The 27,643-nt window shown below is 39.7% G+C and overlaps 1 protein-coding gene and 1 pseudogene across 3 annotated transcripts in view; both read right to left on the bottom strand.

Moving 5' to 3' along the window:
- Positions 1 to 27,643, bottom strand: part of RNF220 (ring finger protein 220) — a 231,323-nt gene that overhangs the window by 138,145 nt on the left and 65,535 nt on the right. The gene's annotated exons all lie outside the window — the stretch shown is intronic.
- Positions 10,753 to 10,851, bottom strand: LOC147577976 (U6 spliceosomal RNA; annotated as a pseudogene).

Genomic DNA, 27,643 nt, shown 5'->3' with positions numbered 1-27,643 from the left:
GGCAGTGAACAAAATAAAGTCCCTCCTTGCAGAGCTTACTACATTCTAGTGGGAGAGAGACAATCAACAAATCGAATCAATACATAATATTCAGATATAAGTCTATATAGAAAAATAGAGCAAGAAAAAGGGCTAGAGAATGCCAGGTGGGAGTTACATTACATGAGGGGAGGGGAGAGTGTGTAATGAAGGCAGGCCTCCTGATACAGTGAGAATTCAGCCAGAGACCTACCTGGAGGAAGTGTCTGGGAAAGGAGGATCCCAGCCTCAGGGAACAGCAAGAGCAAAGGCCCTAAATTATTGATTAAGGAAGAGAAAGGCTGAAGCCATGAGATCAAAGGAAGACTGTAAGCATGAGATTAGAGGGGAACAGGGAGGCCAGATAATGTAGGGTCTCTTAAGCCTTGATAAGGGGTTTGGATTTTACTCTGAATGAGTGGGAAGCCAGAGGGGTCAGATAATTTGATTTATGTTTTAAAAGTTCCCAGGGCAAACCCAGAAGTGGGGAGACCTTATCAGGAGACTGTTGCAATTACCTGGGTGAGAGATGATGGTGGCTTGGACCAGGGACTGTGGTAGAAATGGAGAGAAGTGGCCAGATTTCAGATATATCCTGATGGTAGAGCCAACAGGATTTGCTGGTTGGTTTAATGCAAGGTGTCAGAGGATGGAATCAAGGATGACTTCAGAGTTTGGGGCCTGATCCAAATGGGACACTGAAGTCACCATTTACTGATATGGCAGAGATAAAGGGGATACTTGTTTGGGTCTGTGCAGTTGGAAGCATGAGTTAAGTTCTGGGCTTATAAATCTGAGCTGCCTATTAGACATTTAACTGGAGATGTCCAGTAAGCAACTGGGTACATGGATTTGAAGTTCAGGGGAGAGGTCTGGGCTACAGATCTACATCTAAGAGTCACCAGCACAAATCTGGTATTAAAGTCATGAGACTGGATGACACTGCCTGGGATGGGAGTGTAGATAGAAAAGAGAAGATATCTGTGGGCCAAGTCCCAAAGTTTAGAGATCAGAGAGAGGAGGAGGAACAAGCAAAAGAGGAGCAAGCAGTGAGGTAGGAGAACTAAGGGAAAGCGGTGTCCCAAAAGCTAAGTGAAGAAAGGCTGGGAGCAGGGAATGGTAGGTTGAGTGTGTTGTGGACTGAGGATTGGTCCACTGGATTTGGCAATAGGAGAAGTCACTAGTGACCCTGACAAAAAGTCATTTCAGAGGAAAGACTGGGGAAAATCTGACTAGACAGGGTTTGAGTGAAAATGAAAGGAGAGAAGGGTGACAACAAGTGTAGACATAAAGGGGAATGGGACCAATGGAAGGGTTCTTTAGGCAGTGGTCAATATTACCACATGTTTATATGTTGACAGGAATGATCCAGCAGAGAGAGAAAATCTGATGAAGAGATGGAGAGTGGACAACTGCTGGGACAGTGAACATCCTTAAGTGGAGGGACTGGGATCCAGAGCATAAGTGTAGGAGTTCTTCTAGAGAAGCATGACAAGTCACCCATAGGAACAGGAGAGAAAGCTACAAAATGGGTGCAGACACCAATGAGATGTGGTACATGAGATGGTTGTAACAGGTTGTAACAGGTAGAAATTATCTTCCAATTGCTCCATTTTCAATTAAGCAAGAGGCATTAATTAAATGAGAGGCAAGAATTAAGCAGAGAGAAGGCAAGAGGTGGACTCGGCCAGGGTTGGAGGTTAGCTAGGAGAGTATAATGAAAGAGAGAGGGGTGGGAATTGGTTGAGGGTACATACAAGGCAGTAAAAATGACAGTGGGCCATGAAATCTAAGCTAGGTTCAGAGAGAAGTTAGGGCATGATGTGGTGAGGGACAGTGAAAAGCTGTCCTATGGGACCTATGTAGTATTGTCCCACTGGGGTGAGTATTGGGGCATTTAGAAGGAGTGAATTAGTGGCTTGTGGGAAGGATGCTTAAAATGGATATTACAAAGGGGTACAGTTATTGGTAATGACAAGGTTTTGGGATGAACTTCAGAATCCCTGACTGAGGTAGGATGGAAGACAAGACTATTGGAAGAAAGAAGGTGTAAGAGCCGAGGTAGCATTAAATTGGAAATGGTTCTCAAAGTGGGGTCCTTGGACCAGCAGCACCAGTAATACTTGTGAACTTGTTAGAAACACAAATCTTTGGGCTGTACTCAAGACCTACATGATTAGAAACTTGGAGGGTATGGCCCAGCCCTCCAGCCCTCCTGGATGATTTGATGATGTTAAAGTTTGAGAATTACTGGTATAGTGGATTTTGATGGATTGTGGGAGTTGAAGGGGGGTGGTGAGAGTAGGGTCAGATTAGGGGAGTAGTTCTCAACCATGGTCACACAACATTAGAATCACCAGGGGAGCTCTAAAAATCCCAGTACCCAGGCTGTATTTTAGAGTTAATGAAATTATAATCTGTCAGGGATGGGGACCTTGAAGATATCAGTATTTTTTATTTATTTATTTATTTATTTATTTATTTATTTATTTATTTATTTATTTATTTATTTTTGAGAGACAGAGAGCAGGGGAGGGACAGAGAGGGAGAGAAAGGGAGAGAGAAGGTTCTGCACTGTCAGCGTGGAGCCTGATGTGGGGCTCAAACTCACCAATCGTGAGATCACGACCTGAGCCGAAATCAAGAGTGGGACACTTAACTGACAAGTCACCCAGGTGCCTGAGGATACCAGTATTTTAAAAAGTTTGTCTTGTAATTCCAATATGCAGGTAAGGTTGAGAACCACTAGATTATGGGACATATAGTCCCATATAGTCCATGTGACGAAGGTGTCCTGGGAGCCACGGGGCTTTTGTGGTGAGTGAAGTAAACAGAAAGCATGATGACATTGGTTCAGGTAGACTCTGGGGCAGAATGTGGTGGTGAGACTGGTTGTGCTGGCACTGAAGTTGTGACAGTATTATCAGGAGCATGTGGACCTCCAGAATTTCTACTTTATACCTGCCAATATGTCTTTCTTTTCTGGAAACCCAGAAGAAATGTTGGGAGGACAGATCTATAAATGAAAGAAATAGGGATGTTCACTGCCTACCAAATACACTCCATGGTAAATGCTGGCTTTCTTTGGGCATGCCCAGATCTAGAGAAGCAAGCACTGTCTGACCCAAGTTATGGCAAGGTCTCTGCTGATTCACTAATTCCAACCAGTGAGCTCCTGGCACGCCAAGATTTACTCAGCTGGTTTCTGTTCTCATGGAACCACAAGAAACTTTTCATGTGTCAGGCATCTTGGCCTCCAGGTCCAGTCCAGATGCCTTGGGAGTTCAGATAAGAGAAGGAACATCATTAGCTTTGGAGAAAGATGTACCCTAAGAATTTAGGAGGCAACTTTTAACAGAAAAAAGGGGGACATGGAAAGGGGGGGGTCTTGACAGCAGTATAATATGTGCTTAATAAAAAGATAATAAACTCAGGAATGAGGAGAAATACTGAATTTGGGGGAATGGGGAGATTATCGTGTACTGGGGAAAGGGAGTAAGGATGATCATATATTCATGAAGTCTGGCCTTTATGCAGGAAGACTTGACTGTTGGAGATGATCTCATATAATGAAACAACACTAAGGCCAAAGAGAAGGATTATCACATGGTGGTGATGGGACAATAAGGGATTATCATACACAGGTGAGGAATTGCCATGCACTGGAGTCTGATCATACCCTGGGGAGGGAGACCTGATGTTCACTCAAGATTTTACATTATCCCACACAGGTGTGTTAGGGCCCAAGGGCATAAAGGGCAGGTGATTTTATATAGCAAGAGCTTGGTCTCTAAGCATAGGGTAGAATACTGGTGATGTGGGGGGTGGGGACAGAAGGAATTATCAAGTACATACGTGCCCAGAACCAATAAGACACTTGAGAACATACCCAGATTGTGGATAAGGTGGACACAACCAGAAAGGAGGAAACAGACACATGCAATATGTTGGTCATAACAGCACTGTTTTTAAAGGAACCTCCAGAGATACTTCAGGAATTCTGAACTATAAGACTTGGAATTTATTTGAAAAGTGACACTAATGTAACTCTTGTTCTGTATCCAAGGAGAGGGCAGAAGTGACCAGAGGAGAAATTGTCCTGAAGATCCTGCCCTCCTTCCTCAGGCCAGGAGACGTTACTGGCCAGGACTCGTCATCTTTGAAGCAACAGGCAAGTGGGCAGGAGGCAGGTGCACTGTCTTTCTGTTCATCAGGAGTTTGGAGGGGGGACCACAGGAAAGTGGAGGCACCTTTTGCGGCTGTCATGCTATAATTCTCAGCCCTAGCAGTTCCTTATGCTCTAGGGCTGGCTACAAACTTATTCAGCATTCCAAAGTGAATATGCTTGATTAAGTTTTAATTTTAGCAACCTGCTAGGTGAACAGGGGACACTGTTTCATTGTTGGGGGTGGGGTGTGGAGAAGGAAGAGCTAGAATAATAGCTGGGCTCTGGACCATCAGCCCACATCATACAAATCTATTACACAGCAGCACCGCATGGCGCTAGGGAGGTGACAAAAGGCAAGGGTGAAAAGTAGGAGCTGCTGATGTGGCAAATCACCCTTGCCTCCTCCATGGTGCACACCTTTCTTCTCTTACGCCAGCTCTGCAGCATGGGGTTGGGAGGGGGCATTGATTCATTCATTTACACCTTCCCTTCTTCCCACAGCATTCCTCATCCTGCAGGTTTTTAGCTAAAGCTGTTCAGAGCAGGTTTTTGCATTTCATTCATTCATTCACTCATTCATTCTCATGCCATTCCATCTCTCTTCCAGTGATAACTCATCTACTTCCACAGCTTTAGTGACTCTAACTCTATCACCTGCCCAGACGCTTCTTCTGAATTCCATCTTGGTAAAACTGCCTGCATCCCCAACATCACCAGGATTCCCCACAGGCACCTGAAATTCAACACGTCAAAAGCTGAACTCATATTCTCTCCCCTTCACATTAATTTGTCCTTCCATCTCAATGCATGGCCTTCTGTTCACCTAATCTATCCCGGAGGTATTCTTTATTCTCCACTCATAGCCATACTATTCTTTTTAAAGTACAAATCTGCCGTGTTTCCTAAAACTTAAAACTCTTCAATGGTTTCCCATTGTCTTTAGGATTTGGTCCACCCCACATGGATGGCTCTTGCCTATCTCTCCAGCATAATCTCTTGTCACTGTTTCATTTATCCATTCATTCAGTGAACATTTACTGAAGGCTTACTATGTGCCAGACAGTATTCTAACTGCTGGAATACAGCAGGGAAAAAAATGGATCTCCATCCTGGATTGCTGGCTATCCTGATTTACTTTCTGTTCCCCTCTCACCTCTGAGCCAGTATATACAAAGCATACACTGCCTAGAAAGCTCATTGTCTTCCTTCCACCAGAAATCTCCCTGTTCCAGTTCCTCCTTGCTTAGCTAACCCCTACTCATCATTTAGGTCTCTCTCATTCTCCAGACTAGGTTAGGTTCCCCTAACTACACGGTTCTAAAGCAACTTGTACCAGCCCTATCAAAGCACTCACCACATTTTATTTTAACTGCTTTTTAAGTTGTTTATATTGCCATAAGACTATACATTCTTTGAAGGCAACTTTCAACATTATCTTGTATCCTTAGTGCCTAGCATTGTTGAGTTAATTAAGTAGATATTTAATTATCACCTGTTCCATGCCAAGCATTGTGGGGAAGTCTGAGAATATTTATCTTGCCATCCAAACATACTCTCCTTTATTTTCTAAATCATATATATATATGATTTATATCATAAATATATATATATATATATATATTTATTTTTTAAAGTAGGCTCCATGCCCAACATGGGGTTTGAACTCACAACTCTTGAGGTTAAGAGTCGCATGCTGTATTGGCTGAGCCAGCCAGGAGCCCCCAAACATACTCTTCTTTAAAAATATTTTATATTCTGTTCTTATTAATGGTGTTACCCATTGTGCCCAGGCACCCAACTTAGAAACTTGATCATGAATGTATTTCTTCTCATTTGTCCGTAAATCAAAATCTTAGCTAAATCCAATAGATCCTGTAGCTCTGTAATCTGTCTTTAGTTTATCTCCCTCTTTTTTATTCTATTACTGTTCCAGTTCAAGTCCTCAGATTTCTTGCCTTTTGAAAAAAATTTTAAATGTTTTCATTTTTTGAAAAATGTTTATTTTTGAAAGAGAGAGACAGAGAGACAGAGAGAGAATGACTGGGGGATGGGCAGAGAGAGACAGGGATAGGATCTGAAGAGGGCTCTGGCTGACAGCAGACAGCCTAATGCAGGGCTCCAACTAGTAAACTTTGACATCATGACCTGAACCAAAGTCAGATGCTCAACTAACTGAGCCACCTGGATGTCCCCCCCTTTTTTTTTAATGTTTATTTTATTTATTTTTGAGAGAGAGAGTGAGAGAATGAGAGAGAGGACAAGTGGGGGAGGGGCAGAGAGGGGGGACAGAGAATCCAAAATGGGTTCGGTGCTGACGGCAGAGAGCCTTATGTGGGACTCGAACTCAGGAACTGTGAGATCATTACCTGAGCGGAAGTCAGATGCTTAATAGACTGAGCCATCCAGGCGCCCCTCTTGTCTTTTTTTATATGTCTTTATTGAGGTGTAATTTACATAGCACATAATAGACTCATTTAAAGTGTAAAATGCAATGATTTGGGTATATTCAGAGAGAGTTGTGCAGCTATCACCACAGTGAATTTTAGAACATTTTTGTCACCCACCCCCCACAAAAGCCATACCTTAGAGTTATCACCCCCAATCCCCTTATGCCCCACAGCCCTACTACTAATCTACTTTCTGTCTCTACACGTTTGCCTATTCTGGACCTTTCATATAAATGGAATCAAATAATACATGGCCTCTTGTGTCTGGTTTCTTTTACTTAGCATGATGTATTCAAGGTTCATCCATGTTATAGCATGTATCAGTAATCCATCCCTGTTTTTTTCCATCTTTATTGAGATATAATTGACACAGAACATTGCATAAATTTAAGATGCACATTGTGTTAATTTGATACACACATATTACAAAATAATTACCACAGTAGGGTTAGTTAACATTTCCATCACCTCACATAATTACCATTTCTTTTTCTGTGGTGAGAACACTTAAGACTTACTCCCTTAGCAACTTTCAAGCATATAATAGAGTATTGTTAACTATAATCACCATGCTGTACACTAGACCCCCAGAATTTATTCACCTTTTAAAAAAATGTTTATTTATTTTTGAGAGAGAAAGAGAGGCAGAGAGGGGGTGACATAGGATCTGAAGCAGGCTCTGTGCTGTCAGCATAGAGCCCAATTAGGGACTTGAACTCATGAACCACGAGTTCACAACCTGAGCTGAAGCCAGCACGTAACCAACTGAGCCACCCAGGCACCCCAATTTATTCATCTTATAACTGGATGTTTGCGCCTTTTGACCAATATCTCTCCATTTCCCCTACCTAGCAGCCCCTGGAAACCACAATTCTACTGTCTTGTTTCTGAGTTTTGCTTTTTAATTATTTTTATTTTTATTTCTGTTTAAGTCACCTCTACCCACAACGTGGGGCTTGAACTCATGACCCCAAGATCAAGAGTCGCATACTCTACTGACTGAACAGCCAGGCTTCCCTGAGTTTGGCTTTTTAGATTCCACATACAAATGATATCATACAGTATTTATCTTTCTCTGTCTGACTTATTTCACTTAGCATCATGCTCTCAAAGTCCATCCATGTTATTGCAAATGACAGGATTTCCTTCCTTTTTTATGGTTGAATACTATTGCATTGTATATATATTCAGCACATTTTGTTTATCCATTCATCTGTTGATGGACAGGTTGTTTCTATGTCTTGGCTATTATGAACAATGCTGTAATAAACACGAGAGTGCAGATATCTCTTTGAGATCCTGATTTCATTTCCTTTGGCTATATACCCCAAAGTGGAATTGCTGGATCATATGGCAGTTGTATTTTTAATTTTTTGAGGAACCTCCAAACTGTTTTCTGTAGTAGCTGTACCAATTCACATTCTCACCAATAGTGCCAAAGGGTTCGTTTTTCTCTACATCCTCACCAACACTTGTTATCTCCTGTCTTTTTGATGATAGTCATTCTAATAGGTGTGAGATGATATCTCATTGTGGTTTTAATTTGCATTTCCCTGATGATTAGTAATGTTGAGTACATTTCATGAACTTATGGGACATTTCTATGTTTTCTTTGGAAAAATGTTCAGATCTTCTGCTCAACTGAAAAACAATTTTTTAATGTTTATTTATTTTTGAGAGAGAGAGAGAGACAGAATGTGAGTGGGGGAGGGGGAAAGAGAGAGGGAATCTGAAAAAGAGAATCTAAAGCAGGCTCCAGGTTCCAAGCTGTCAGGACAGAGCTGGACAGGGGCTCAAACCCATGAGCAGCAAGATCATGACCTGAACCAAAGTCAGATACTTAACCTACTGAACTACTCAGGCGCTCCTCCTCTGTTCAATTTTTAATCAGACTTTTTTTTGGCTATTAAGTTGTAAGAGTTCTTTATATATTTTGGATGTTAACCCCTTAACAATATATGATTTGCAAATATATTCTCCTATTCAGTATGTTGTCTTTTCATTTTGTTGATTGTTTCTTTTGCTGTGCAGTAACTTTTAGTTTGATGTAGTCCTACTTACTTATTTTTGCTTTTGTTGCTTGTGTTTTTGGTGTCATACCTAAAAAATTGTTGTCAAGACCAATGTCAAGCAGTCTTTTTCTTTTTTTAAAATTTATTTACTTATTTTGAGAGAGACAGAGACAGCACAAGTGGAGGGAGAGGTAGAAAGAGAGGGAGAGAGAGAGAATCCCAAGTAGGCTCTGTGCTGCCAGTGCAGAGCCCAATATGGGGTTCAACCCACAAAGTCACGAGATCATGACCTGAGCCAAAACCAAGAGTCAGATGCTTAACAGACTGAGCCACCCAGGTGCCCCGAAGGAGCTTTTTCTGTTTTCTCCCTGGAGTTTTATGGTTTCAGATCTTATATTTAAGTCTTTAATCCATTTATAGTTAAAATTTGTGAGTGGTGTTAAGATAAGCGTTCAATTTCATTTTTTTTTTTTTTTTTTGCATGTGATTCTCCAGTTTCCCCACCACTGTTTATTTAAGAGACTTTCTCTATTGAGGATTCTGAGCTCCCTTGTCAAATATTAGTTGACTGTATATGTGAGGGTTTATTTCTGGGCTCTCAGTTCTGTTTCATTGCTCTGTGTGTCTATTTTCATACCAGTACCATACAGTTTGGATTGTTATAGCTTTGTAGATAGTTTGAAATCAGGAAGTGTGATGCCTCCAGCTCTGTTCTTTCTCAAGATTGCTTTGACTATTCAGTGTCTTTGGTGGTTTAATACAAATTTTAGGATTATTTGTTCTATTTCTCTGAAAAATTTCATTGGAATTTTGATGAGGATTGCACTGAATGTCTAGGTGGCTTTGTGTAGTATGGACATTCTAACATATTAATTCTTATGATCCATAAACATGGGATATCTTTCCATTTATTTGTGTCTTCTTCAATTTCTTTCATCAAAGTCTTAGAGTTCTCAGTGTACAGCTCTTTCACCTCCTTGATTAAAGTTATTCTTAAGTATTTTATTGTTTTTGATGCTATTGTGAATGGAATTATTTTATTTCTTTTTCATATATTTCATTGTGAGTGTATAGAAACACAAATGATTTCTGTATGTTGATTTTGTATCTTATAACCTTACTGAATTTTTTGATTTGTTCAATTTTTTTTTTTTTTTGGTGGAGTCTTCAGGATTTTCTCTAAGATCATATCATCTGCAAACAGACAATTTTATTCTTCCTTTCTGAGTTGGATGTTTTTTATTTCTTTTTCTTGCCTGAATGTTCTAGCTAAGACTTTCAGTATGATGTTGAATAGAGGGGTGAGGGTGGGCACCCTGTCTCATTCCTGATCTTAGAGAAGCTTTGAATCTTTCACCATTGAGTATGATGTTAGCTGTGAGCTTGTCATATGGCCTTTATTATGTTGAGGTATATTTCTGTTATACTCAATTTGTTGACAATTTTTATCATTAAAGAATACTGTATGTTGTCAAATGCTTTTCTGAATCAATTGAGATGATTATATGATTTTTAATCTATTAATATAGTGTATCAGATTTATTGATTTGCATATGTTGAACCATCCTCATATCCCAGGGATAAATTCCACTTGATCATGGTGTATCATCCTTTTTTCAAATGTGCTGTTGAATTCAGTTTGCGAATATTTTGTTGAGAATTTTTGCATCTATATTCATCAAGGATATTGGCTTATAGTTTTCTTTTCTTATAGTATCCTTACCTGGCTTTGGCATCAAGGTAGTGCTGACTTTGTGAAATGAGTTTGAGAGTGTTTCTCCTCTTTGAGTTTTTGGGAGGAGTTTGAGAAAGACTGGTATTAATGTTTCTTTAAATGTTTGGTACTTCATGTACCAGCCATTTTTTGGCTGAATACTATTTCACTGTGTGGATAAATCACATTTTGTTTATCCATTAATCACTTGATGAATATTTGGGTTGTTTCCACCTTTTGGCTACTATGAATAATGCTTCTATGAACATTTGTGTACACATTTTTGTGTGGACATATGTTTTCAGTTCTTTGGGGTATACATTTAGGAGTTAGAATTGCTGGGTCAAATGGTAACTCTATGTTTAACTTTTTGGGGAACTGCCAGACTGTTTTCCAAAGTGGTTGCACCATTTTACATTCCCCTGCATGGGGGCCAGGATAATCTTCTCTGTATTGCTCCAATTTTAGTATATGTGCTGCCAAAGTGAGCACGTTTTACATTCCCAACAGGAGTTTATAAATGTTCTAATTCTCCACATCCTCACCAACACTTGTTATCTGACTTTTTGATTATAGCCACCCTACTGGATGTAAAGTAGAATCTCACTATGGTTTCGATTTGCATTTCCCTGATAACTAATGATATTGAGCATCTTTTCATGTGTTTATTGAGTTTTCATATATCTTTAGAGAAATAGCTATTCAAATCCTTTGTCCATTTTAATATTGAGTTATTCTTTTTATTATTGAGTTTACTTCTTTCTTTCCAATCTGGATGCCTTTTATTTCATTTTCTTGCCCAATTCCTCTGGTCAGACTCTTGAGTACAATGTTGAACATAAGTAGTGAGACTAGACTTCTTGTTTTGTTCTTGATACTCCCAATCTTTCATCTTTGAGGAAGTTCCCTTCTATTCCTAGTTTGTTGAGTGTTTTTATAGTGAAGTGCTGATGAATTTGTCAAATACTTTTTTTTTTGCATCTATTGAGATGATTGTATGGCTTCTGTCCTCTATTAATATGGTGTATTACATTGATTTATTTCAAATGTTAAACCAACTTTGCATTCCTGTTTGAGTATGGTGCATAATCGTTTTTAGATGTTGCTGGATTTTGCTTATTATAATTTTATTGGGGATTTTTGCATATATGTTCATAAGGGATCTGTAGTTTTATTTTTTGGTGGTACATTTGCCTGGTTTTGGCATTACAGTAATATTATCTTCACAGAATGACTTGGAAAGGGTTCCCTCCTCTTCTATGTTTTGGAAGAGTTTGTGAAGGATTGGTATTAATTGTTCTTTAAGTTGGGTAGAATTCACCAGTCAAGCCATCTGGATTTGGGCTTTTCTTTGTGGGAAGTTTTAAAATTACTACTTCAATTTTTTTCCTTGTTATAAGTCTACTCAGAATTTCTTTCTTTTTGAGTCACTTTTGGTAGTTTGTACTTTTCCAGAAACTTGTCTATTTTATCTAAGTTATCTGTCTTTTTTGTCATACAGTTATTTACTGTATTCCCTCATAAAGCTTTTTTATTTCTGCAAGGCTGGTAGGGATGTCTCTCTTTCATTCCTAGATTTTGGTAACTTGAATATTCTCTATTTTTTCTTATTCAGTCTAGCTAAAGGTTTGTTCATTTGTTGATCTTTCCAAAGAATCAATTTTTGGTTTTATTGATATTCTCCTTTGTTTTTTATTCCATATTTCATTTATTTTATTCTCTAATATTTATTATTTCCTTCTTTCTGTTTCCTTTGGGTTTAGTTTGCTTTCTTTTTTCTTGTTTAAGTTGAAAGGTTAGGATATCAATCTGAGATATTTCTTCTTTTTAAAATAGAGGTGTTTAAAGCTATAAATTTTCCTCTGAGCACTGCTTTAGCTGCATCTCTTAAGTTTTGGTGTGCTGTGTTTTCATTTTCATTCATCTCAATTTCTAATCTCCCTTTTGATTTCTTCTTTGATACCTCATTATTTATCTTTAACTGTCCCTAGGAAACATACCCAGTATCTCCCTTTCTAGTTGATATTACACTTTGTTGCCCAAATAGTCTCATGAAGAACAATCTAGTTTAATACACATTTGTTGCATACCTACTAAGTTCAAGCTCAGGTTTGGGAATATAAAAATGTTTAAGACAGTTTCTGAACTGAAGTAATTCACAGTACAGTGGGAGAGATGATCCTGAAACAGACAATTGTAGGTTGATAAATTCAATGACAGACTTACTTTCAAAGTACAAAAGAACATAGAAAAGAAAGTCATTAGCTCTTTTTAGCAAAGTAAGTCTTACAATAGAGATAATTACTGAGCAGGGTTTTTTAAGGACATATAGTAACTCATTAGTTAGGCAAAATTATGAAAGACCATTTCCCAGGATGTGGAAACAGTAAGTGTAGACTTAGAGTTTCACAACTCTAAATATGGCATTCAAGACCATCCTTTCCCCCATCCTCAGTCTATGAGATTCAGGTGAAGCACATTCTTACCCTTCACTCCACGATGATGGGTATGAACAGGCATAAGATAATCAGAGCATTATGTTGCCCTGGCCAAGGTGATGGCACAAGTCAAAGCTAAAAGCAGGCACTGGGACTTCAACTGGGATTTTGAGAAAAATGATTTGCCTTTCCATGCTGGAAAATGCCTAATGAATAGCTAAAAACCCAAGTTATCCTCATGTAGTTGAAACTAGGGAGATGGATGAGAGCCAATGGGGAGTGTCTGGCACATGACTCAAAAAACATTCATTGAACAAACGAAAGAATGAACAATGTGTAGAACAGAATTCTGAGGAGTACCAGGAATCCCACCTGAAGGCCATCTCACCTTCCTCTGAATTCCCACAACTTCTCAGAATTGTTCTTATGGTTTACCATGTTTGTTTCATAGTATAGGTATCTATAAATCTGCATTATCTGTTCTCTTAGTATCTAATGTTTTTCTGATACTAACTACTTAAGATATCTATCTATCTATCTATCTGATTTTATATTATCTGGCCATTGACTACCCCTTCAGCATCAACTTTTATCACTTCAGCAATATTTTAAAACTTTAAAGTGTCATGCACACTTGTTTCTGTCCTCATATTCTAACCCCCTTTCCAGAATACTTCAGCTCAATTCAACGAGCACTTTTTGAGAATTAACCAAGTGCCCACCACTTACAAAGTGAGAACTGTTAGTGGAGGTTAATATCAACTTAATAGTGATCATGAGCACTTTTAAATGAAATACAATAGAATAGAGTAAGATAATGTTGTAGAGTGCATCACATAAAGGATAGTACTATCTTTGTGAAATTTTTGTTTCAGTTGGTGAGTGTGTGTACTGAGTTGCACTGTAAAACATTTTTTTTAACGTAAATCATAGTGTGCAAAGTTTGAAGGCCACTACTCTAAGAAACCCATATTACAAGGTGAGCAGGTCTTTGGTTTATTATTCAAACAACTAAGAACGCCCATGAACTTCTCTCCCTGTATCTCTAGCCCAGATTTTGAGACTTTGTCCCCAAGCCCAAACTCTGAAGAAGGATCACAAATCAGGTTAGAGTCCTTAATTCTGTTGCAGCAACAACATTATAAAACAAAACAGAACAAAACTATCCTTTCATATCTAACATACAACCTGGCTCATAGCAGTTTGCTGCTGTTAGTTGTGTTACTACTTATAATAATAGTTAGCACTTATTTGGCACCTGGTGTTTGTCAGGCATCTAAGCTCTTTACATGTATTATCATATTTACTCCTTATAATTACCCTAGAGATAGGTAATATTATTGCCAATTTCATTTTGTAGACTGGGAAGATTGAGGCACAGATGTATTAACTCAACTTTCCCAAGGCCACGTAGCTAGAAGTGGTGGAGCTAAAGTTTGGACCTGTGTAGTCTAGAGTTCCAGCCCATGCTGTCAACCATAAGATCTATGGCTTCTCAAGTGGGCTTCACTGTTGGACAGGCACATGCATGTCTCAAGGAACAACTCTTCTGGGATGGGCTTCAGTAGCTATTTCCTGAAGAATATTTTCTATCCTGTAGCTCCTCTTTCCTAACCATCCATTTTGATAAAGAATAGCCTAATTTATTTGGCCCTGGGTCTGAAGTTCAGTGTTAATCTGCAGGTTGGTTTAGACTCTCACTAGTTCCCTTGTACAGAGAGAAAAGAAGGAAAATGAGGCCAAAAATGCATTTCCATTTTTAAAGTTATTTTTAAAAAGCAAGATGATGGGGGAAGACAGCATATATCTGTCTCTTGAAAGGAACGAGCCTCTGTCTCTTGCCCGTGGTTTTCTCTGACTTTGAAGCTCTGCTTCCTGCTGGAGCCTCCGAGCTCTCTCTGCTCTGGGCGCTCTCACAGCCCACGTGCTCCTGTTGAAGGTGATGAGGACAAAATTGGGCCAGGTCACCAAAAAGACCCCTATCCTTTGTTCTCAGTGAATGCTCTCTTTTTCTGAAAATCCTCAGCTTTATTTAAGAAAGGGAAAGGGCAGACCCTATTTCATTAGAAGAAAGGAAGAGGTTCTGGGAGACTGTTCCTTCCCCAAGTATTCGGTGAGTTGCTAAATAACAGGGAGAAGAGTCAGAGAAAGGACAAAAAAATAAAAAAAATAAAAATAAATAAAAAATAAAATGACACAGCACAGCTCTGAGTCTCTCTCCTATCAGGTTTTACAGAGGGGCAATAGATTTTCTTCATTGCCAGTCCTGACTTATCACAGCCTTGTTTTTAATGAGGTATAATAAGGGGAACATTTTGTAACAACACGGTTCCCCTATTTTATCCCGCAAACAGCTGTGTCATGCTTGTGGCTGGAAGAATGAATCATATCTCTGCCTGCATATGCTAACTCCCATGTAATTACCCCAGCATCTTAAATAAAGCAGGTCCTAAACCTGTCGCTCACATTACAAGCAAACGGTGCAGACCTCGTAACTGGGGCCTCTATCATTACAATTAATTTATCACAGAAGCAACTGAGATTAGAGGCTAGAATTAAAACCCAGAGCATGGAGAGTCACCGTAGTGACACTGAAAAACAGGCTCTTGAGAGGCGGCTGGCTCCAACGGCTGCCTGACTAATGCCTTTCCTGGGGAAAAGCAGCCTTAGTTGGATTTTGTTTTCTTTACATTTTTCCCACTCCAAGATTTTACTAAAGTGATTTCACTGCCTCTCTTGATTCAGAATGATGTTGGAAAAATTCTACCTGATACTTAACCAGAACTCTGAGCAGGAGTCACCATTTTCTCATTCTTAAGCGACCACTGTCTCTCCATACGGACAATCCCCTGAGACCTCCCATTTGTTTTTGTTATTAGAAAGGAATTTCTCATGACATCAGTTTGTTTCCTTTCAGGGGGCAGGAGATTGGGGGAAGGGGGAAAGGAGTCCAGAGCATTTGCTTCAAATACAAAATGCTGTCTTCATCTTCAGAGGCTATGGTTCTCAACCAGGGTCCCTCATCTGAACCTTGGGGACAGAAAAATTACTTGAGTAATTCTTTTCTTAGTTCTCCCAAGGATGGTACAATTAGTGCATCTAAACAGTATATTCTAAATGCGTATGAGAGAAGTTAATTGGGTTGAAGGGATGGCTTAGGGCATTTGTGCTTACCCTGACTGAAAAGGCTTACAGACAGACTCAGTTACAGCATTACTCAGAGAGCCCACCAGAGAACCCTCTTCCAGGCCACATCAGTCAGCCGCCATCCCATTCAAAGCAGGTCTCACTCATCCCCTCATGCAGAGATCCTTTTATTAATACAGTGGATAGTACCTCTGCCTACCATCCCATCTAAAACCTGAACTAGAATATTCTTGGTCTCTAGACATGGACACTGGGGTATTCTGTTGCTGCTTCACTGTCAACATCATTACCAGAGCTCAGCAGTCTACTCTCTCTGTCAGTTCTACCTATTGTGTGGCAGAGTCTACTGTGTGCCCACTGAAACCCGTTTCTTCTTCCTGGGCACACAGCTAGATGGCCTTTGCTAGCTTCCCTTGCAGTTAGAGATGTCTGAATACCAGTCATTGGGTTGTAGGCGAAGGTAGCATATGCTATGCTATTTCCCTGGACCAATAAAGATCTCCTACTTGATCCTTTATGCTTTCTTTTCTCATACAGCAGCTAGAAGATCCAGCAGAGGATTCTGAACTCTAGGGGTTCACAAACCTCAATTCCAAAATCACCATTATGAAGCTGCCTTCTGAACAGGGTTTGCTTGGTGTAGTAATTACCTTATCCTGACTAATAAACTCTGAAAGTGAGATGACCAAGCCCCTTCCTCAGACAGCATGTGAAGGATGGGTAAGAAAGGGGAATATGGAGTCCAAGGCTGGGAAAACAGATTTTGAAGATAGTTCAGTGCTTGGATAGGATACGTGTTTTAGGAGAACAGAGGCCAGCTATGGGCACAGACTCTTGACCTGAAAAAGGGAATTCACAGCTTTGGGGGTTTCTTGGTCTCTCACATACCTGACAATTTCATTCTGATGAGGCTTTGGAAGGCTCAAGGGAGAAAAGGTAATGAGAGGAAGTCTGAAAATCTGATTCAAACAGAATAATAAACATGTATATGAAAGCAAACTAAAAATCATAATCTTAAATCAGATCAAGCTGCATCACTGCTTACACTACACCTTTTGGTCCTCTCTGGATCTGGTTCCTTGTCTATTGCTGGTTCTCACAGCTCCCTGGACATATCTTCATCAAACACTTTCTCAAAGTAATCTGCTTGTCCACAAGCTTGGTAGCTTTTCAAGGTCAGAAGACCCTCATTTCCCTCTACACCCCTTTAGCCAGCACAAAGCCTGCAACCCAGGACCAGCTCAATATCTGCTGAATGAATGGGTACAAAACATTGCACCCAATGTGATGAGTATATTTTCTGATACAGGCATGGCACTCCTCCCTCTCCTTTACTCTACACATGGAGGTGTTTTCTAACGTAGTGCTGTGACACTGGAGATAGTTCCTCCCCCATACTTCCTTTCAGCTTTCTTTCTGATGGAGAGCAAGTATCTGCAAGCTGGGCTGTGGCATTGAGCAGCGTGGAACAGAGCTAACTGGCCCACAAGGAGATGGAACTCATCTACTTCAAAGGTGTTATGTTAGTGAACACTGTGGTTGAATTAGCCACAGGCTATGCCAACGGCTAGCAATGTGAAATGTGAAGAATCCCATTTCAGATCCCCTAGTACTCAAGTACCTCATGGCCACCAGAAAAGATCTCCTTTTCTTCCTACAGAAAGACTGTAGGCTCCATATAAGCTAGTCATTACACACTGAGAGAAGGAATACAAAAATGCTTTGAAAAAATATGCAGTGTATAAAAGGGGAACACATCAGGATAAGCATGAGTCTTATCTCTCTCCTTCCTTCAAATGTCTTTACTGCGGCCCTCTCTCCCTCCTCCACCCTCCTCATGCCACCCACTTGAGAAGGGAGACTGCAGAGATCTTGTCTAGACCAGCTCTGGTCTGGCTTGGTTTTATCTCATTTAAAAAATATTATCCCTTTATGGAAAAATGATTTGATTCAGTTTGGAATAGAAGAGTGTGGGTTCAGAGTCAGATTGATTGGGTTCAAGTCTAGTTCTGCCCCTTATTACATGGAGAAATCTTAGGAAAACTACTTAACCTCTTTAAACCTCTGTTTTCTTGTCTGTAAAATGGGGGTGAAAAAAACTCAAGTTCACAGGACTTTGTATTGCATGCAAAACATTTGGCACAATGCCTGACAAATAACAGGCATCCAGGACATGTTAGCTATCATTGTTTTGGCTTCCAATCTCTGGAGTAGCACCCGTTTTCCCGATGAGAACAAAAATCCTCTTTCTATTAAAGTCTAGTCCTTTACATGTGCTTCTTGCTTTTTAAAAACGATGTCATTAATCATCATCTATTTTTCTTACATTATCAGTCTTTTTCTCTGTCTGAATCATTTCCATCAGCAGCCACATATGTACTAGTCTCCTCTACTAAAAAAAAAAAATCCCTCACTTAACCTCACATCTCTGTGCTTGCCATCATATTTTCATGCTCTTCTTTATAGCCAAACATCCCCAGTGTTGTCTACATATGTTGTGTACCTTTTCTCACCTCTCATTAACTCTTCAATTCATGACAATTTGAATTTGCCCTGTCACTCCACTGAAATGGCTCTCAAGGCTACCAATCACCCTCCGTATTGCCAAATCCTGCAGACACATCCCTTTACTTGATCACTCAGTAGCACCTAACATAGCTCCCCATTTACTCTTTTCCTAAAACACTTCCCCTTCTGTTCTTGGTTTTACCATCCTTTTCAGACTCCTTTCTTCTTCTCTTTCTCCTTCTACTACTACTACTACTACTACTACTACTACTACTACTAAATCTTTAAATGTTATTCTCAGGGGGTTGGATCTGTGCCCTTTTATTTTCTTTTAACATGATTTGCCTTGGTGATTTCATCTTTTCCAATCACTTTAAATATTGAGATGATGTTCTAACAAAACAACAAAACATCTGCAATATGGGACACTGGCTTTGGAACTAGACAGAGCTGCAAGGAAGTGGATATAAAAGACCAGAATAGTAGCAACTTGTATTATATAGAGGTAAACATTTGGCTCAACAATAATAATCTGGAAGACAGGAAATGTATCTAATGAACTAGTCCAGTTGGAGGAGACCTTCTGGCAAAATATTGAGATCATGAGCTGGTTCCTTTTAGCTGCCTTTGATAAGGCACTAACAAGAAAGAGGTAACTTAGAAAAGAACTGGCTAGTCTGGAAGCAGAGCTCAGTGGAAATATAAAGAACTCAAAACTTCATGAGTTGAAACATAAAACATTCTAAATTCCAGCCTCTCCAGTAAAAGATTTTCAAATTCAGATCCATCCTGGGGCTAAAGATCAAATTCAGGATGCTGCCAGAAGAGATCATTTCAAGGTGAAGTCAAAATCAAGGGTCTTCAGTAAGCTCTGAGGGCTATAAGGTAGCATCTAGTAGGTTCTTTCAGCTGGGAAAAAAAGCTCTTAGAAAGCTTATGGGTGTGGTTCTCCAGCAGCATGGCATGCCCAGACTGCCAGTAATTAAGTCTGTATAGATCATGTCTTGCAAAAATTTGAGGTGTAGCTTGTGGCACATAGAGTAGACCAGTATCAAATACATAGAAAACCCATAACGTTTGTGAAAGAGTTGTATTGGCAAAAGCACTGCCAGCTCCAACCGAAAAAGACTGAGAGTGTTCAAGATGTAAAAAGATCTCTGAGTCCCCAAATTTCTACAGGCAGGCAGTAGACAGAAAAAGTTGCTCAGCTACCAAAAAGGCATTATTATTTAATGCCTTCTTTAGAAGCATCCCAGGCTGATGGAAAAGGAAGGACTTCTAGAGGATGAGAACAAAGAGCCATAGAGAACAATGGATTGGAGATCCACTCCCAGAAAACAGAACCAAGGACTAACCAAAGAATTCCCAACTACCAGGATGGTGGGACCTGCCAATACTTGCCTAGTAGAATTTCAGAATTTATATGGATTGTGGTTTCTATATGCATCTAATTCTTCCCTTTTTTTGAATGGAGTAGTTTATTGCTGTTATCTTGTACCTATTCCACCACTGTATATTAAGTGGTGGCAGTGGGAGGGGAGATAACGGTTTAACTTTTTTTTTAGTTTTTTAAACATTTACTTATTGTTGAGAGACAGAGAGAGACAGAGCACGAGCAGGGGAGGGACACAGAGAGAGGGAGACACAGAATCTGAAGCAGGCTCCAGGCTCTGAGCTGTCAGCACAGAGCCTGATGTGGGGCTCGAACTCACTAGCCATGAGATCATGACCTGAGCCTAAGTCAGAAGCTTAACTGACTGAGCCTGCCAGGCACCCCTGGTTTATTTTTTTTATTTTGGTTTTTAGATCTCCAGATCAAGAGAAATCATATTTAGTCCTGATATAGAGATGATATGATCTTGGGAGTTTACCACCAGGTGCCATGATTTAGATAAAATTTGGGGGAGACTTGGGATTGTAGGTGAGTGTATTTTGTAGGTGAGAGGAAGTGAACTCATGAACAACAGGTAGACTGTGCTAGATTAGATTATCATCCAAGAATGTTTACTCCCCTGCTACCTCCATGGAGAACTTTTGGCTTTTGGCTTAGTTATGTGATTGTTTTGGCTAATAATACATGGAGTCAGATATGTCCCAAGCATGGGTTGAAATGTACTTATGTGGTTGGCCCTCTTGAAGAGAAATCCTCCCGTGGTAGCTGCTACTCTTCAGCCCAAGCTGCAGAATGAATATCAAGGGATCAGACTAGAGCTCAACCCACTTTCAAGGAGCAAAGATGTCTGGCCACGCTGAAGCTAGATTAGCTGATTTATAGATGCACAAGAAGTAAGTGCTACTGTTGTATGCAACTGAGATTTTTGTGGTTGCTTGTTACATAGCAATTGCTAACTGCTTCTTTCTCAGTCTTCAAATGCAATGAGCACTTTCCTGCTTCAAGACTATTGAAATAACCTGTTCTTTCTTTTTGAACATGCCCTTGCTCATTGAAGGCCTTCACTTCAGGTCTTTATAGACCTGAAGCATTTCTTCAGAAATTACCCAATTATTCTATATTATTGTGCCATTTATTTCGTAGCATTCATCCCCATGTGTAATAATAAATACTTAGGTTTGTTTGCTTTCCCCACTGGACTATAGGCCTTGTAAGGGGAAGGACCATATCCACTTATTCATTAATGCATTTTCAAAGTCTAGGATTAATACTAGTGCATAATAGGCTTACCAGTAAATATTTGCTGAATAAAGGGAACTTTTATTTTTTTATTTTTTAAAATGTTTATTTCTTTTTGAGAGAGAGGGAGTGAGAGAATGCAAGCAGGGGAGGGGAAGAAAGTGAAGGAGACAGAGGATCTGAAGTAGGCTCTGCACTGACAACAGAGAGCCCGAGGTGGGGCTCAAACTCACAAACCATGAGATCATGACCTGAGCCAAAGCTGGATGCTTAACTGACTGAGCCACCCAGGCGCCCTGAATAAAGGAATTTTTAAAGTGAGGGAATGAACCTAAAGTGGGAAACACTTGGAATGTTCTTTGGGCTACTCAGAAGACAGATTTAGAAAGTGTAATTCAATTTATTTCCATTCTTCTTCATATTTTTAAGAGTAATTGCTTTTTCCCCTTCTTAATGAGCTATACTTCCCAAGGAATTAGGTTGTCTTTTTGGTAACCAAACCAACAAACCCAGCTAAAATACATAACTAATGGGCTCCTTCTTTACACTATACCTGATTGCTTTAGGACAAATATTAGGACTTGGGGGTCAAAGAGGCAGATCAGGCCATCTGCTGTTCTGCCAAAGTCAGAGTAAATTTTTTCACCAAGCTTGGTTGGTGTATTCCATCCACTCTAAAAACATAAGTATACCCACAAAAAACACATGCAGACACACAGAGCTTGGTTCAAGACTATGGTAGAAACCTGAAGTCCAAAGATATCTTCTACCTTCAGCCTGATGACTTCAAGCCCATAGCCTGGCAACTCTAACATATACTTTCCCCAAGCTACCAATAGCTTCCTCCCTGTAGCATTTGCTATCCCTGCTGCAAGGTCCCAATGTCAGTCTCAACAACGTTTCTGAAGCCATAGACCACATAGTGTGGAGAAACACAGGGGTTCCAGAGCATGAAGACCCTCCTATAAGGGAGGGGTAGAAATTAAAAACAGGGCCTGGATCCTGGTACAAGCTAGACGAATTGTTTCTGGGAGTCTGGCTTTCTAGCTTTTCTAACCCCACCTCTCCAAGTCAAGGATTTTGACTTTTTTTTTAAAGTTTATTTATTTTTGAGAGACAGAGTGCAAGCTGGGGAGAAGCAGAGAGAGAGGGAGACACAGAATCTGAAGCAGGCTCCAGGCTCTGAGCTGTCAGCACAGAGCCCCACACGGGACTCGAACCCATGAGCGGTGAGATCATGACCTGAGCCAAAGTAGGACACTTAACCGACTGAGCCACCCAGGTGCCCAACCTTTTTTTTTTTTTTTTTTTTTTTTTTTTTGAAGTAAGCTCTATGCCCAATGTGGGGCTTGAACTCACAACCCTGAGATCTAGAGTCATATGTTCTACTGACTGAACCAGCCAGGTGCTCCAAGATCTTTGACTTTAATCTCTATACTTTTCTACTTTCTTTTCCTTCTTCAAGGCACTAACATTTTATTAAATATTGTATGAGGTATATGATATGAAAATATCTTATATGATACGAAGATATGACATAAGGACATGAAATTATGAATGCATATGAACATATTTATTATTTATAATAATAAAACAAACATGTGAGCCATCTTCCAAACTTAAGAAATAGAACATAATTGCTAATAGTTATGTGCTCCTTCTTGATCCCATCTCCCTACCTCCCTCCACCTTCCCCAAACTTTTTCTCCCCTCAGTCCATACTCACACTGTGTGTATTCTTTTGCAACTGGCTTTTTGTCCTTCCAATATTATATTTCTAAGAGTTCCTTGCGTTGATTCATACGATTATAGCGTTTTCATTTTCACCTGTATAATATTCAGCTATATGCATATACCACAATCTGTTAATCCATTCTCCTGTTAATGGACATAGAGGTTATTTACAGGCTTTGTTTTGTTGCTATTATGAACAATTCTGCCACGAACGTTCTTTGATACACATCTCTTGGGGTATATGAACAAGAGTTTCTCTAGGGATTATACCAAAGAATGGAAGTGCTAAGGCATATGATATATACATGTTCAGCTCTACAAGAATGTAAGCTACAATGCATAGGGTCTGTGTTTTTTGTCTATTTTGTTTATCGTCATGTCCCTAAAGTCTACAACAGTGCTTGGCACAGGGCAGGTGACTCAATAGTTATTGAATGAATAAATGAAGATAATGCTATGTTTTCCCAAGTGTTGATACCAGTTGATATTCCCAGCAGCCTATGAAGTGCTGGGAACATATTATTATTATTATTATTATTATTATTATTATTATTATTATTATTATTAATGTTTTGATCAAACACAAACACCTCTTTCCTTGTCCATTTGCTCATGTATTCCACATTAGACTTTTCATTTTCTTCTTCTTGGCTCTATGGCTAACAGACCTCGAATGGTCACCCTCTCTGTGAGAACTAGCACAAGTTGAACTATTCTAAGCCTCAGTTTCCTCACTTATAAAATGGGGATAGCAATGCCTTTCTCTGCAAAGATTTAACACACTCAATCATGACACCAATAAATGATGAATCCTATTACAGAGAAACCCTCTCACCCAATGCACTGGTTGATTATCTAAAAAGTCCTGTAAAGCAAAATATCATTTAAAAAGACATATACTTACCTCAAACATTTTGTTTTAACTTAAAATATACAAATGTAGATTCATCCTCCAATTTTTTGATGTAAGGCCAAGGAATGTGTCTGCTAACTGGCTTTCCAGATCTTTCCTGCATAAATCACACCAGTAATACGTTGTCTACCATTCTTGGTTTTAGTTTTTTTTTTTTTAATTGTAGAAAAATAAATTAAAGAAATTAGAGTGCAGATTCCTAGATTGTTGTAATGTTTCCCCTCAATCAGTATTACAGCTCTTTTGGCAACCATTATTTTAAGAACTCATCTGAGTTTTCAACTCGGCTTTCATAAAACAACAAAAAACATCTCTCCTTCTGATTTTATTGTTGAGTTTATAAAATAATGAAATCAGGCAGTTGTAATAGCAACTACCTCTGGCATGAACAGGCTTCGGGACAAGTATAGCTGAATCCTGGTAAGCATATAGGTCAGCTGGTGGGAGTAGCAGTGACAGGACATATTGTATAACAGCAAAATGAAGAGCAACCATCACCTGAGAGTATATTGTAGGCATCAGTACATTTTACACAGGGTATAGAGAGTGTTGGTTAGCCAGGCAAGTAAGTTAAATGAAAGTTGGTTAAGAGAACTACTCTCATTATTCTCTTTGTTTCTACTGTTGACAGAGTTACAAGGCCCACCTATCTCCTCAGCTGATCCCCCTGATAATCATGTTAGACTTGGTTCATTGTCTAGGTTTGCCCCTTGGCCAATAAGGGACAAAGAAGAAAGGGACTCCCCAAGGAATGAAGCCTGGAAGGTTGGAGGAGATTTTAAAATACTCGGTTACTGAAGGGTTACTCTTGATTTCTAAGAGTTCCTTGTCCCTAATAAATTAAATTGAGATAGGAACAGAAGCAGAGAGAAAGTTCCACCTTTCTACATTGTCCTCTGACAGGGCAGAGCACTGCGGCAAAGAAGAAGGTCTGACTTTAATTAGTCAGACCATCACCCTACTAAACTCCACTGAAACCAAAACAAACCAGGCAGTCCCATATGTCATAAGAATTAAAGGCATGGTTCCCACTTCCTAACGATGCTTTTACAGAAACCGTTCCACTGTAAAACTTTATGATTTGAATCTTTATAGCCGCCAGCAGAGCACATGTTCACTGCCTTAAATTATAACTTAATCACAATAGAAGCTGAGTTTCCAGCCCTTTGCAGTCAAGACAAGAGAGGGAAGGGGTCTACAGAACAAATTGCCACTATCCTCTGCCCACCTGCCTCCTCCTGGGTTGAAGAGTTCCAGGATGTGTACGGACATGAAGAAACACACACCGTGTTGCCCAGGAAGACCTAAGCTAGAGCCTTTCAGTAAGGTCTAGAGACATGAATATAGTCCTGTCCAGCACTTACATGGCCTGGTGAGGGCAAAGTGAGTGCTGCCAAGAGAAAAAGAGTAAGAAAGAAAACACCAGCAGGCCCGCAGATATCCTAAACCCACCTCATCACCTCACTGCTCAGATGACTCTTCCTTAACTCTGGTTGAGCATCCTGTATCATTAGCGACTGAGTTGGCAAAAAAGGGAAACAAAAGTACAACCCTCCTTCTTCTCCTCAGTTCAGCATGGTTAAAAACATCAAGTCGGAGGAGGAGAGTAATAGAAGATGTTGAGCAAATGGCTGAGGCCAGATCTTGAAGGGCCTTGAAAGACACACTGAGAAATTTTGATTTTATTATTTAGACAATAGGGAGTGATTAAAGTTTTTCAGTACTGAAGTACCATGATGAAATTGCTTAAAAAAAAAAAAAAAGACTCTCTGCATCCAAAGAAAATATACAAATGGCCAAAAAATGAAAAGATGCTCAACATCATCAGTCATTAGAGAGATGCAAATCAAAACCACAATTAGATGCCACTCCACGCCCAGGAAGATGGTTATGAAAAACAGATAAGCCAACTAACCAACCAGAAAATAGCAAGTGTTGGCCAGGATGTGGAGAACCTGGAACCCTCATACACTACCAATGGGAATGGTGGCTGTCAATTGTGCAGCCATAATGGAAAACTGTGTGGCAGTTCCTCAAAATGTTAAACACAGAGTGAACATATGACCCTGCAATTCCACTCCTAGGTATATACCCAAGAGAAATGAAAATACATGTCCACATAAAAAACTACACTGATGCTCACAGCAGCATTATTCAAAATAGCCAAAAAAGGGACACAACTCAAATGTCCATTAACTGATGAATGGATAAGCAAAATCTGATGTAGCTATCCGTGTGGTGGAATATTATTCAGCCATAAAAAAAGAACGAAGTCCTGATAAATGCTATAATGTGAATACACTTCAAAAATGTTATGCTAAGTGAAAAAAGCCAAACACAAAAAGCCACATATTGTTTGATTCCATTTAGGTACATTGTCCAGAGTGCAAAAATCCACAAATTCAGAAAGTAGATTAGTGGTTGCCAAGAGATGGGGTTAGGGAGGAGTTGGGAAGCACAAGGCTTCTTTTTTGGGGTGATGGGAAAATTCTGGAATTAGATAATGGTGATGGCTGCACAACATTGTTAATATATTGAAAACCACCAAGTTGTACACTTACAAATGATTAAAATGATGAATTTTATCTTTAATTTTAAAAAAAGACTGGAAAGAAGCAAGATAAAGGCCAGAGAGACTAGTTTAGATACCTATTCAAATAATCTAGGTGAGTTATAATAGTAAGAAAGGAAAAACCAGTAGGGATGTGATGAGGGACTGGACTAAGATAGCAGTAGTGGGGGTAGAGGAAGATACAGATTTAAACATATTTAGGGGTAAAAATAATCAGATCTTAATGCTTAATGTGAGGAGTTGGGATGGCTAGATGGGCATTGCTACCATTAACCAGAATAGGAAATAAAAAAAGAGGAGGAGTGGGTTGGAAGGAAAAGATGATTCCTTTTTTAGACATGGTAATTGTGAAGTGCTTATGGGAGCTTATAGGTGCTTCATTCATTCAACCAGTATTTAATGAATACCTACTAGGTGTCTGGGGCGAATATCCAGTAGGCAGGTAGAAACACATTTTCGGAGTTTGATAGAGAGTTCTGAGCTGGACGTAGTTTGGGATTCACAACATAAGAGAATGGATAGGATCGTTTAGGCAAAATGGGTAGGTTGAGGCATGAAGAAGGCTGAAGACAATCCTTGAGGGTTAGAATTTCTCAAAAGAGGCAAATAAAAAGCAGCCAGAGAGGCAAAAAATACATAATTCAAGGAAAAGTACCCACTGGATTTGGTAATTAGGAAGCCCTACTGGCCTACTAATGCAGTGATGGAGGTCAACACTGAACTACAAGCGGTTGGTTAAGGAAGTGGAGACAATCATTCTCTCAACAAATATTTACTGAGTGTCTATTATGTGTCAGGTTATGATAGGGAGGAGATCTTTCTGGGAGGTTTGGAAATAATGGGAAGGAAACAAACAGGACAGCAAATGGAGGAGGACATGGACACAGAGTGGAAACAGCCGGAAGGACAGGAGAGCTCTGTTAGTGCAAGAAGTTTAAGGTTGATGAGTTCTGAATGATAAGGTTCACAGTGTGGCCATGGGACTAGACAGTGATGGGAGTGGTGATAAAGGTCTTTAGAAGTTAATAGGCCAAGAAACTATAAATGTAAGGTATTGGATCATTCCATCCAGCAAATAAGGAGGAGAGAAGAGAGCCAGAAAACAGGCAAATGACAGAAGGAAGAAGGAATAGACAACAGAAGAGTGGAACAGAAGGGGCCTCAAAGGGGGTATTGTGTTTATCCCTTTGTCCCCTTTATTACAAATAAACAAACCCATATATTCCACTGCCAGCTGCACAGTGCACACTCCACAAATAAATGCTGCTGACTGACTGATGTGTCCTCTCAAAAGCATCTCATATTTCTAAACTGATCTCTGACATTTCCTCCTAAACTTT

The sequence above is a fragment of the Puma concolor genome, chromosome C1, assembly GCF_028749965.1.
Source record: "Puma concolor isolate L17-30 chromosome C1, mPumCon1.1.hap2, whole genome shotgun sequence".
NCBI classification, from domain to species: Eukaryota; Metazoa; Chordata; class Mammalia; order Carnivora; family Felidae; genus Puma; species Puma concolor.
The sequence above is the reverse complement of the archived record's forward strand: the minus strand, read 5'-3'. Positions and strand labels throughout refer to the sequence as shown.